Source organism: Balaenoptera ricei, chromosome X (genome assembly GCF_028023285.1).
Source record: "Balaenoptera ricei isolate mBalRic1 chromosome X, mBalRic1.hap2, whole genome shotgun sequence".
NCBI lineage: Eukaryota > Metazoa > Chordata > Mammalia > Artiodactyla > Balaenopteridae > Balaenoptera > Balaenoptera ricei.
Window position 1 is genome coordinate 30,874,271 of NC_082660.1, and position 13,573 is coordinate 30,887,843.

Consider the following 13,573-nt stretch of genomic DNA (forward strand, 5'->3'; position numbering starts at 1 on the left):
TCAAAAGTTTTCTGTATTAAATGAACACAGTTGTAACACGTTGTTCAGCATGTTTGTAAACTCTTCTTTGCCAAGAGAAGGCTTCTTTACCTCCTTTCTTATTTTTAATGCAACAGGTGAGCCCGATATTTATAGGAAATACTGGTAACACATTTTAGAAAGATATTCCTTTTGCAATTACAATGATCTCTGGTAAAATTATTTGTTTGAGTGTTTTTACAGTACCATTTGTTAAAGTGACGGACTCATTTTTCTATGTCAAGCATTCAATTGCTTGGCACAGAAATAAACTGTAGATAAAAATAGGAAAAAAACCCTGAAATATGAGAGTCAGATGATGATGTTTACTTTAATAGTGAAGTATACATTTTATATTTTGGAATATCATCATAATATTACCATTCCCCTCAACAAAATCCATATGAAATAAAACACAAGCCCTGATTTTAATTTTGGGTAATTATATTTAAATTACTATCAGCCAAAACAGATTTAAAATGTTCTCTATAGGTCACCTCATCTCCTTAATGTGCTTATCTAAATATGCATATAACCAACAATTTTATAAAACATAATAAGAAAAGTGCCTTAGGAGTGACATGGATCTAAGTCTGCATGTTAACATCAGTGTCCTACGCAATGGACTGCAATAATGCCCAGAGTATAAGTTCCTTTACACCTGTACCATGAATTCCCTGTAAATATAAACCCGTGTTTTGGCCAAGGCACACGTACAGTTTATCAGTGATTTGTAAAGTGTAGTCTATGAAGCAGCAGCAGCAGCACATGGGAACATTTTAGAAATGTGAGTACACATGAATACGAAACTTTGGGAGTAGGACTCAGTACTCTGTGTTTTACAGGTGATCTAATGCATGGCCAATTTTGAAAAACCCTGAAGTGTATGTTTCCAAAAACAACTGTGGCTCCAAATATACCAAAAACTTGTCTTGGTTAATATCTAAAGCACCAAATATCGAAGGACCTGAATGCCCTTAGGTACATCTTAATTGTCTTTCAGCCTTAGTCAATAATCAGAATTTGTCGGGCACCTGTGATGAATTCTACATTAACGCAGAATACTTATAGTTCTCTTAAGGTTTTTATAATCTAGGTGGGAAGATAAGCTAACTGGAAAAAGTGAAAGGTACATAAAATAAAATTTGGCCCAAACAAAGTGAACACTAGTTCAGGCCACGCCACTACTTTCCTGTGGTCACTTATGTCTCTCATTTAGTCCCCACAATAACTACACTGGATAGGTTTTAGGAGTGTCATTATAAAAATGACTGGCCAAGGAACTTGCTCAAGTTCCCATTGTTAATAATTGGCTGAGCAGGCTTTTTCAAATAATTATTTGAACTTTTTATTTTGAACTAATTATAGATTCACAAAAACTTTCAAAGATAGTATAAAGGGGTTCCATAAACTCTTCACTCACTTTCCCCCAACAGTTACATTTAAGATAACTATAACACAATATCAAACCCAGGAAATTGATATTGGTACACTGTATATATTTCTGTCATTTCATCATGGGTGTAGATTTGTGTAAACACAACCTCAATCACAATGCACAGCCGTTCTATCACCACAAAAATCTTCCTTCCTTTACAGTCACACCAAACACCCTCTTCCACCAGCCTGGCACCCACTAATTTGTTCTCCATCACTATAATTTTGTCATTTCAAGAATGTTAGATAAAGGCAATCATTCAGTATGTGGCCTTCTGAGATTAGCTTTTTTCACTTAGCATAGTGTCCTAGAGATCCATTCAAGTTGTTATCTGCATCAATAACCTGTTTACTTTTATTGCTGAGTAGTATTCCACCTCATGGATATACTATAGTCTGTTTAGGCATTCATTTCTATAGGACATTTTGGTTATTTCCAGGTTTTGGTTACTACAAAGAAAGCTGCCAATCACATATATATTTTTCATTTATCTGGATTAATGCCCAGGAGTAAAGCTGCTGGATCATATGGTAAATACATATTTAGTTTTTAAAAGAAACTGCCGAAATGTTCTCCTGAGGGTCTGTACCATTTTACATGCCTGCCAGCAATGTGAGTGATCCAGTTTCTCCATATCTTCCTTGGCATTTAGTGGCGTCAATTATATATATATATATAAAATATATATATAAAATATACAGTATTATATACATTATATTAATTTTTGTCATAAACACGTAGAGATATATCATGGCAGTCTTTTTTTTTTTTTTTTTTTTGGCTGCGTTGGGTATTCGTTGCTGCGCACAGGCTTTCTCTAGTTGTGGCGAGCAGGGCTACTCTTTGTTGCAGTGTGTGGGCTTCTCACTGGGGTGGCTTCCTTGTTGCGGAGCACAGGCTCTAGGCACGTGGGCTTCAGTAGTTGTGGCTGGCGGGCTCTAGAGTGCAGGCTCAGTAGTTGTGGCGCACAGACTTAGCTGTTCCGCAGCATGTGGGATCTTCCCGGACTAGGGCTCGAACCCGTGTCCCCTGCATTGGCAGGCGGATTCTTAACCATGGCGCCACCAGGGAAGCCCCATGGCAGTCTTAATTTGAATTGGCTGAATGGTTAATAACATTGAACTTTTTTTCCTCATTCTTATTTGCCATCTGAATATACTTTGCAGTGAAATGTCTATCCATATCTTTTGCTCATTTTCCAACCAGATGCTTTGTTTTTAACTGCTGAGTTTTTAGCGTTTTTTTATATACTCTAGATGAGTCCTTTGTTAGATATGTGGTTTGCAAGTGTACTCTCCCAGTCTGTAGCTCGTCTTTTCATTTTCTTAATAGGGTAATTCCAAAGCAAAAATTTTAAATTTTTATAAAGTTCAATTTATTGAACTTTTTCTTGTATGGTGCTTTTGGTGTCATGCCAAAGAACTTTTCACCAAGCCTTAATTCATGAAGATTTTCTCCGATTTTCTTCTATTTTTTTAATCATTTTATATTTACATTTAAATCTAGAATTAATTTTATTTTTTAAAAATATTTATTTATTTATTTATTTATTTATTTTGGCCGCGCTGTGCGGCTTGTGGGATCTTAGTTCCCTGACCAGGGATTGAACCTGGGCCCATGGCAGTGGACGTGCAGAGTCCTAACCACTGGACCACCAGGGAATTCCCTAGAATTAATTTAGAGTTCATTTTTGTATACGGTGTAAGGTTTTCTTTTTTCTTTTTGGCTTACAGATTTCCAATTGCCTCAATGCCATTTGTGGAAAGACTAACTTTCCATTGAATAACTTTTGTACCTTTGTCAAAAACCAGCTGGGCACATTTGTGTGGATCTATTTCTGGGATTACAACTCTGTCCTATTGATTTCTGTGTCTATCCCTCTGCCAATACCATACTGCCTTAATTACTGTAGCTGTATAATATGCCTAAGCATTAGGTAGGGTTATTCCTCCCACTACATTATTCTTTTTCAAAATTATTTTACACATTCTAGGTCCTGTGTTTTAACATAAAAATTTTAGACAAATAGGTCTACAGATCAGACAACAAAATATCTTTCTGGATTTCGATAGGGATTGCATTAAATAGATCAATTTGGAGAACTGACATTCTTACCATGTTGAGTCTTCTAATCCATTAACACAGTACATATTTCCAATATTAGGTCATCTTTATTTTGTCATACTGTGCTTTCTAAAAGTGCTTTGTGTTGTGATATTGTTCCTTCATATGTCTATAATAATATCACTATCTATTATGCATGTGATTGCACAAAGAAAGGGAGAAGAACAGAGGTTCCTAAACTACCATTCTGAAAAAGAAACACATTAAAATACAGAACTTTAGTTTTATAAAAGTGCAAAGCACCCACTTCTGGGCATACGTCCAGACAAAACTTTAATTCAAAAAGATACATGCACCCCTAGGTTCATAGCAGCACCACTATTCACAGTAGCCAAGACATGGAAACAACCTAAATGTCCATTGACAGATGAATGGATAAAGAAGATGTGGTACATACATACAATGGAATACTACTCAGCCATAAAAAAGAATGAAATAATGTCATTTGCATCAACATGGATGCAAATAGAGATTATCACAGTAAGTCAGAAAGACAAATACCATATGATATCACTTATATGTGGAATCTAAAATATGACACAAATGAACCTATATATGAAACAGAATCATGGACATAGAAAACAGACTGGTGGTTGCCAAGGGGGAGGGGGTTGGGGGAGGGATGGAGTGGGAGGTTGGGTTAGCAGATGTAAGCTTTTACATATAGAAAGGATAAACAACAAGGTCCTACTGTATAGCACAGAGAACTATATTCAATATCCTATAATAAACCACAATGGAAAAGAATGTAAAAAAAAAAAAAGAATATATATATATATATATATATATATGTATGTATAGCTGAATCACTTTGCTGTACAGCAGAAATTAACACACTGTAAACAACAATTTTAAAAAAAGAAACAATGAAAAGCATATTTTTATTACATTGAAGGCTTACATTAGCATGTTTTTAAATTACTTTCTTTAGCCTACAGTTGTAAAATACATGCTTTAAAATGAAGACTGGTCCTTGCTTATATTCTAATACTAACCAGTAATCCCTATATCATAAAATGGGTGAACTATTAGTTAGAAAGAACTGATTAGGGTAAACTTAAAAGTAAATAAGGAGTGTATTCTTAAGAAATTGAAAACCTTAATGGCAGCATTTTATATATATATATATATTTTTAACATTTTTATTGGAGCATAGTTGCTTTACAATGGTGTGTTAGTTTCTGCTTTATAACAAAGTGAATCAGTTATACATATACATATATCCCCATATCTCTTCCCTCTTGCGTCTCCCTCCCTCCCACCTTTCCTATCCCACCCTTCTAGCTGGTCACAAAGCACCAAGCTGATCTCCCTGTGCTAAGCGACTGCTTCCCACTAGCTATGTATTTTACATTTGTTAGTGTATATATGCCCATATATACACTACCACTCTCTCACTTTGTCCCAGCTTACCCTTCCCCCTCCCCATGTCCTCAAGTCCATTCTCTAGTAGGTCTGCGTCTTTATTCCCATCTTGCCCCTAGGTTCTTCATGACCATTTTTTTTTTTAGACACTCCATATATATGTGTTAGTATATGGTATTTGTTTTTCTCTTTCTGACTTACTTCACTCTGTATGACAGACTCTAGGTCCATCCACCTCATTACAAATAACTCAATTTCATTTCTTTTTATGGCTGAGTAATATTCCATTGTACATATGTGACACATCTTCTTGATCCATTCATCTGTCAATGGACACTTAGGTTGCAGCATTTTATATTAATTGGGATGGGCCTGAGTCATTTTTCCCACTTATACTGTACAATTATTTAACAATTTTAAGCACTATGACTAATAGAGCTTCAAAGGATAAATAAGCTGGGAAGAAACAGGCATGATAACTAAGATTTTATATAAAGTTCACAAATTTATTGATTTGGGAAAAATCATTTCTGGGCCATTTCCCTTCTCCACAATGATCTATATTGGTTGAGATGTTATATTGGGTTGGCCAAAAGGTTCGTTCAGTTTTTTCTATAAGATGGCTCTAGTAGCACTTAGTTGTCTTTAACTTCATTTGAAAAAATTTTGTTAGATTCTATTGTGACAGCCGTGATATCAGGGTGCATTTAAAAAAAAATCAAAATTGGTGATATTACATTTTAAATTTTGATTTGTAGTAGTTCACTTCTTGTGTATAGAAGTACAATTAATTTTTTTATGTTCATCTTGTATCCTGCGACCTTGCTGAACTAATTATTTCTACGAGTAGTTTTGTGGAATCCCTGGGATGTCTTACATAGCCCACCAAAATATCTGCAAATAGGGAAAATTTTAACTTTTCCATCCTGGTTTTCATGCTTTTATTTACTTTTCTTACATTTTTGTGCTGGCTAGAACTTCCAATACTACAAAGAGTAGCAGGGCTGAAAGCAAATATCTTTGCCTTGATCCTGTTATTAGGAAAAAGGAATTAAAATCTTTCACCATTATTATGATGTTGGCTATAGAATTTTTCTAGATGTTCTTTATCAAGTTGAAGTCCTCTATTCCTAGTTTTCTGAGAGATTTTTTTTTTAACATGAATGGGTGTTGAATTTTGTCTAACCTTTTTTTTGGCATCAATTGATAAGATCATGTTATTATTCTTTTTTAGCTAGTTAATATAATTTACCAAATTTTAAGAATGTTTGTCTCTATATCTATGAAGGTTATTGGTGTGTAGTTTTCTTCTTTTGTACCATGTTTGTCTGGTTTTGGAATCAGCTTATCTCTTGCCTCATAAAATATGTTTGTAAGTATTGCCTCCTCTTCTATTTTCCGGACACTGACAGTTCTTTTCTTTAATCACATGAAAGATGTCATGCCATTTCCTTTTGGATTCTATGGTTTGTCATAAGAAATTCTGTCATTTGATTTTTTTTTTTGTACCTATAAAGTGTCCTTTCTCTTTCACTGCTTTCAAGGTTTTTTCTTTTTTCTTTTTTTTCCTTTATCATTAGTTTTCAGAAGTTTGACTATGATAGGTGCAGGCAGGGATCTCTTTGAGATTATCTCTTTGGGTTTCTCAGCTTCTTGAATCTGTAGGGTTTTACCTTTTGCCAAATTAGGTTATTTTTAAGCCATTATTTCTTCAAGTACTTGTTCAGCAACACTTTCTTTTTTTCTCTCCTTTCAGGACTCTGATGACATGCATCATAGATATTTTATTATAATCCCACAAGGTCGGTGAGGATCTGTTCATTTTTTGTTAGTCTATTTTCGTTCTTGTTCAGACTGGGTAATTTCTATTGTTCTATCTTCCTGTTCACAGATTTGGCCCTCTGCCCCCTCCAATCTGCTATTGAGACCATCAATTGAATTTTATTTTGATTACTCTATTTTTCAGTTCTAAAATTTCATTTTGTTCCATATGTCTTCTATTTCTTGCTGAGACTTTCTATTTTTTGTTTGTTGCAAGCAAGTTTGTAATTGCTTATTGAACCATTTTTTTTTATAATGGCTGCTTTAATATCCTTGGCAGATAATTCGATCACCTATGTCATTTCAGCATAGGCGACTGTTGATTGTCTTTTTTCATTCAAGTTGAGATTTTTTTTCCTTGGTTTGATGAATGGTTTTAAATGGAATCCTGGACATTTAGGGTATTATGTTGTCAGACTCTGGACCTTATTTAAACCTTCAGTTTTAGCTAGCCTTTCCTGGCAATGCTTTGTTGGAAGATGGGAAGGGGGTTGCTCCCTTGCTACTACTAGGTAGGGTTGGAAGTCCAGGTTCCCCATTTAACCTATGTTGATACCTGAGACTATTTCTCTGTGTGTGTGTCTGCAAATTATACTGCCTTGACATTATTTTAATTCCCATTAAAATAGTAAACAGATATCTGGAGGCTTGTGGATTCATTTTTAAATATTCAGAGTTTTTTCCACTGGACCAAAAAGAGCTACAACTTGCAAAACTCAAAGCATATCTTAACTGATATTTCCATAGATGATGAACTCTATGACACTTGCAAAATGATTTGATTTTAGAACTTGGTACTATATAGCAGTGCTTTCTATAGAGTCAAGACAGAAGACATTTACTTACTTATTAAATACATGTAAAACTAATTTATCTGCGTTGTAAAAATAATGCATGCCTAACTCATATATTGATTCTCAATCATTTTAGGAGGTAAATGTGTAGGAACTAATGAAGGTGTTTTAAGATTTCTGAATAAAACAAAGTTATTATGAGTACAAAGAAATTAAACACATTGATGTCAGCGAGCTGAGGATCAGTACCAAGATTTCATGGTTGCATCTCTTATACTATATTAGTCAAGGTCCTGGCATGAAACAGGTAGAAACAAAAGCATGAGCAGAAAACAATTTGTTGAAATAGCCGTGGAGAGAGGTATAAGCAGGATGATGAGAACAAATAAAGGATGGTGAGTCATCCAGGTGACAGTTAAAGCGGGAAGTTGCTTCCACCTCCAGTTCTGAAGGGTCAAAGTGAGGGAATAATGTTGTCAGAATAGTAGTAGAGACACACAGTCAGTCACCAGCAGGACTTTAGTGAGGCACATGGAAAATGAAAAACAAATACCTTAAAATCTTTTTCCACCTGCCCTCTGATATCCTGGTGTCACACAATTGGCTGATAGAGTGCAAGAGGCTTTGGTGATGGAGATGAAGAGCTAAGCTTCCCAGGGCAAAGAGTAGGGCAGAGAATATCATAAAGTGGATGTGTCATAAAGTGGAGTGGGTCCACTGATACAAGTAAAGAATGATCAGCACATGGGCTCAGCCCACCATGTAAGTCTTGGAAGGATACTCAGTACTAATATGATACCCTAGTGGAAAATATGATAAGGGATGAACTGACCCTTTGAAAACTAGCCCTTGCCTTCATTTTTCAACTCTGCATTACACCTCTCTGAATTCCACTAAAGTGATCTCATGTACTTTTCTACCAATGTATCTCAAATTACTTCAGAAGTTCACCATAAACGTTCTCCTTGCATGGTGCTCCGCTACTTTGTTGCATGTATAATAAATAAGCTGGATATATGTTGAACGTGTGAATTACCTGCTGGAATGCAAACTCCATCAGAACAGGAGTTATGAACTGTTTCACTCCTGTTGCCTATCATTTTGCAATGTATATACTATTGCCTCTGCTTGCAATTTCCTTAATTTTGATCCTTTATCTTTGTATTGTATGCTGCCTTATCCTTCTGGGCTTTCTTTAAGTTCACCTCCTCTATGAAGATATTTTGAGCTTCCCCTCAGCCCCATTTGTAGCTGGGTCTAATGATATGAATGCACCTTCCTACTCAACAGTAAACTTCTTGAATGTTAAGGACTGGTTTCTATTTATGTTGATATAAGTTCTCAGAAGTGTATTGAGTATAATAGGAGCTCAATGATATCAGTTGGGAAAAAAAAAAAAGAAAAAAGATACAAGGGAAGAAGAGAGGAATGTACATTGCAGATAATTATAATACTCAAAATAAATACTGAATTCTTTGAGGGTGGCAAACCAAATCTGTTTTCAAGTATATGTTAGAAGAGATTCTGAATCTTGTCACTGTGGAATGACCATAGTATCAAATACTCATTTAAAGCAATGGCACTGAGCTGCAGAATGGATATGCACTTATTTTTCAGACATTTATTAGGGACTTCCCTGGTGGCGCAGTGGTTAAGAATCCGCCTGCCAATGCGGGCGACACAGGTTCGATCCCTGGTCTGGGAAGATGCCACATGCCATGGAGCAACTAAGCCCACGAGCCACAACTACTGAAGCCCATGCACCCTAGAGCCCGAGTGCCACAACTACTGAGCCCACATGCTGCAACTACTGAAGTCTACGTGCTCTAGGGCCCGTGTGCTGCAAGTACTGAGCCTGTGTGCTGCAACTACTGAAGTCCGTGTGCCTAGAGCCTGTGCTCCGCAACAAGAGAAGCCACCGCAACAAGAAGCCTGCGCACCGCAATGAAGAGTAGCCCCTGCTCGCTGCAACTAGAGAAAGCCTGTGCACAACAACGAAGACCCAAAAGCAGACAAAGGAAGAAAAAAAAAACATTTGTTAGAGCCAGATTTTCTACATTAAGGATATAAGGTAATAACTCCTGGTCTCTGCCTTCAAGGGGATTATGCTTGAAGTGTATTAAAAGAAAATTTTACATTTTAATCTACTTGTTAATTAAGGAACTCAAATAAGTTTGATGACACCTGTCTGAGAGAGGTACCTAACAGAGGGACCAGATTTTAAAGATAACACCAGATTTACTGCCTACCATAATAGACTGTCATGTATGTTAAATAAAGCAATGTATTTAAAAAGTCGTTTTCAATTGTATACATTAGAAAAGAGGGAAAATTTCAAATCAATAATCTAAGCTCTCACTCCAAGAATCTAGAAATTGAAGAGCAACATAAACCTAAAAGAAGCAGAAAGAAGGAAATAATAAAGATCAGAAATCAGTGAAATTGGCAACAGAAAAATAGAGAAAATCAATGAAACAAAAGGCTCATTCTTCAAAAAGATCAATATAATTAACAAAGTGCTAACAAGAGTGACCCCTCCCAAAAAAAAAACACCCCAAGGACACACAGGTTACCAATGTTAAAAATGAAACAGGGGATCTCATTACAGACTTGATAGACATAAGAAAGATAATAAGGGAATACTATAGGTAATTATTCACACAAATATTTGACAATTTGGATGAAATGGACCAATTCCTCATAAAACACAAACTACTGCAAATCACCCAATGCGAAATAGATAATTTGAATAGCCCTATTACTAATAATGAAATGGAGTTCATAATTTTAAAACCTCAGAAAAATAAATCTTCATGTCCAGATGGTTTCACTGGAAAATTTTACCAAACTTTTAAAGAAGGATTAACACCAATTCTACACAATCTCTTCCAGAAAATGGAAGAGAACACAACAATTCTAATACATTTAATGAGTCCAGCAATAGCCTGATACCCAAATCAGAAAAAGACAGCATGAAAAACCAACAAACAAAAACAACAAACTACAGACCAATATTGCTTATGAATATCAAAGCAAAATTACTTAACAAAATACCAGCACTTAAAATTCAGCAAATATATAAAAACATCATGCAGTGTTTGTTCCAGGGGTGTACAGCTGGTCTGATATTCGAAAATCATTATTGTAATCCACCGTGTTAACATGTTAAAGAAAAAATCACATGATCTTATCAATGTATGCACTACAATCATTTGACTAACTTCAATACCGATACCTGAAATAAACTCTCTGAAAAATAGAAATATAGGGGAACTTCCTCAACACCTATATAAACCCTTCAGCTAAGTTTGTATTTAGTTTAAGTATTAAATGCTTTTTCCCTAGTACTGCGAACTACACTCACCCATCTTATTGAACACAATGCTCCAAGTTCTAACCAGTGCAATGAGGCAAGGCAAGGAAATGAGTCCATACAAATAGGAAAAAAGACATAAAACTGTCGTTTACATGCAGATAGGATGAAAATGAAAATTCCAAGCAATCTACAAAAAAAAAAAAAAATCTCCTAGAATAAGTGAGTTCATCAAGGTATCAGGATACAAGATAAACAAACAAAAATCAATTGTATTTCTACATACTAGCAATGAACCCCTAGGTTCATTGTGGACACTGAAATTAAAAATATACTACTCTTTTCTATCTCAGCAAAAATCGAAGTAGCTGCTCATCTAACAAAACATGTCCTTGACAATAACAAAATGCTGTAGAAATAAATCAAAGAACATCTAAATAAATGGAGAAACATACTGTGTACATGGATTGGGAGACTCAACATAGTAATGTCAATTTTACTCAAATTGATGTATAGATTTAACATAATTCAAATTAAAATCCTAGCAAAGTTTCTTGTTGTTGTTGATATAGACAACTTTACATGGAAAGGCAATGGAACTAGAATAATTAAAATTATGTTGAAAAAGAAGAATAAAGTAGGAAGAACAAGACTATCAGATTTTAAGACTTAACATATACAGCTATAATAATTAAGATAGTGTGGTACTGGTGGTAGGATAGACACACAGATCAATGGAACAGAATAAAGAACCACACAAATATGGCTAACTGATTTAGACAAAGATCTGAAAACAATTCAGCTGAGCAAAGATAGACTTTTCAACAAACAGTGCTAGAACACTAGAACACTTAAGTCTCACACCTTATACAAAAGCAGCTACTAATGGATGATGAATTTAGATTTAAAACATAAAACTCTAAGTATTTTAGAAAAAATATATAGAAAAAAATCTTAGGATCTAAGGCTAGGAAGAGTTTTTGGATTTTACACGAAAAGCATCGGCCCATAAAAGGAAAAATTGATAAGTTAGACTTCAACAAAATTTTTAATGTTTGCTCTTAAGGAGATAAGAAGACAAGCTAAGGAAAAAATATCTGAAAACCACATATCCAACCAATGATTAGTATCTACAATCCATAAAGAACTCATAAAACTCAAAAGTAAAGAACAAACAACAATAACAAAAAACTCCAAAAACTTATTAGAAAATGGTACTCTGGAAAATAGCTTGACAGCTTTGTAAAAACACTAAACATGCAAATGTCATACAATCCGGAAATTTCACTCCAGGGCATTAATTCCAGAGAAATGAAAATTTTTATTCACACAAAAACTTGTACATGAGCGTTCTTTGCGGATGTATTTGTAATGCACAGAACCTGGAAACAACTCACTGAGTTGTCCTTCCACAGGTGAAAGGCTAAACAAACTGTGGTACATCTATCCAATGGAATACTACTCAGAAATAAAAAGAACAACCAATGATATACAATAACCTGGAAGACTCTCCAGATAATCTTGCTGAGCGAAAAAGCCAATCCTAAATGGTTACATATTGTATAAATCCATGTATATAACATTCTAGAGATGACAAAATTATCCAGGTGGATATCAGACTAGTGGCTTCCAGGGGTTAGGAAGTAGGTGGGGGCAGGAGGGAAGTGGATCTGGCCAAAAAAAAGGTAACATGGGGGTTCCTTGTTGTGATGGAGATATATTCTGTACCTTGATTGTTCTGTCAATATCCTGGTTGTGATATTGTACTACAGTTTTGCAATACGTTATCACTAAAAGGGACTCGGTAAAATGATAAACAAGATCTACTGGGTGTTTTTTTTCTTTTTCTTTTTTGTTTTTTACAGCTGCAAGTAAATCCACAATTATCTAAAAAAATGTTTGTAAATAATTAAAAAAAGATGGCAGCCTGGGTTTGGCCCATGGGCCAACATTTTCAGATTCCTGATACAGGACATTGATATATATGCACATAAACCAATACAGGGGTAAAACACACTGAAGAATAAATGGCAGCAATGTCATGTTTACAACTATCTTTGCACTTGCTCCTCTTTGTTGTAAAGGCTACTGCGATTGGGTTATGAATAACAACATATTTAAGAGCTACAATTCTCTAGTTCAAGAAGACTTTAAATCTGCAAATAAGAATTCTGGGTATCTTTTAACTAAATATTTAGAGTACTGGAAAAACAGGCTCTAAATGACACTTTGTTGTTACTTAATATTCAAAAAACATTTCACATATGTATTTATTGAAAGCCTAGACCAAGTTATTAATGTGCAAGAGTGATAAAAATAATATAAGTCTGTGTGGATGACATTTAAATTGCAGCTTCAACGAACCTATAGGCTCAAATCAAAATCCTTTCCTAATTCTTCTTTTAAAAAGTTTAAAAAAATTCCCCACATGTTGCTTTCTCTGCTCTTACATCACCAGTTTGTGTCCATTTGTCCATAGCGAGGCAAAGTTTTCACCCTGATAATGTTTTGTGAAGGTTAAGTGGGCCATCCTAAGAAACAAGAGATAACAGTGATCCAAAAATTTGGGGCTTAAAATTTGAGGACCTTCTTTGTTTTGCCAATGTTTCAAGCACTTGGCTACCTGAAAGCTTTACTGGTGTCTTTGAAGAGTTCTATGAAATGGAGGGGTTCTGACACTTAGACTTCATTAGTTTCCTG

General features: G+C 35.0%; 1 protein-coding gene across 4 annotated transcripts in view; it reads right to left on the reverse strand.

The window, feature by feature from the left end:
* The window catches only part of DMD (dystrophin), a 2,476,968-nt gene that overhangs the window by 2,101,239 nt on the left and 362,156 nt on the right, over window positions 1-13,573 (reverse strand). The gene's annotated exons all lie outside the window — the stretch shown is intronic.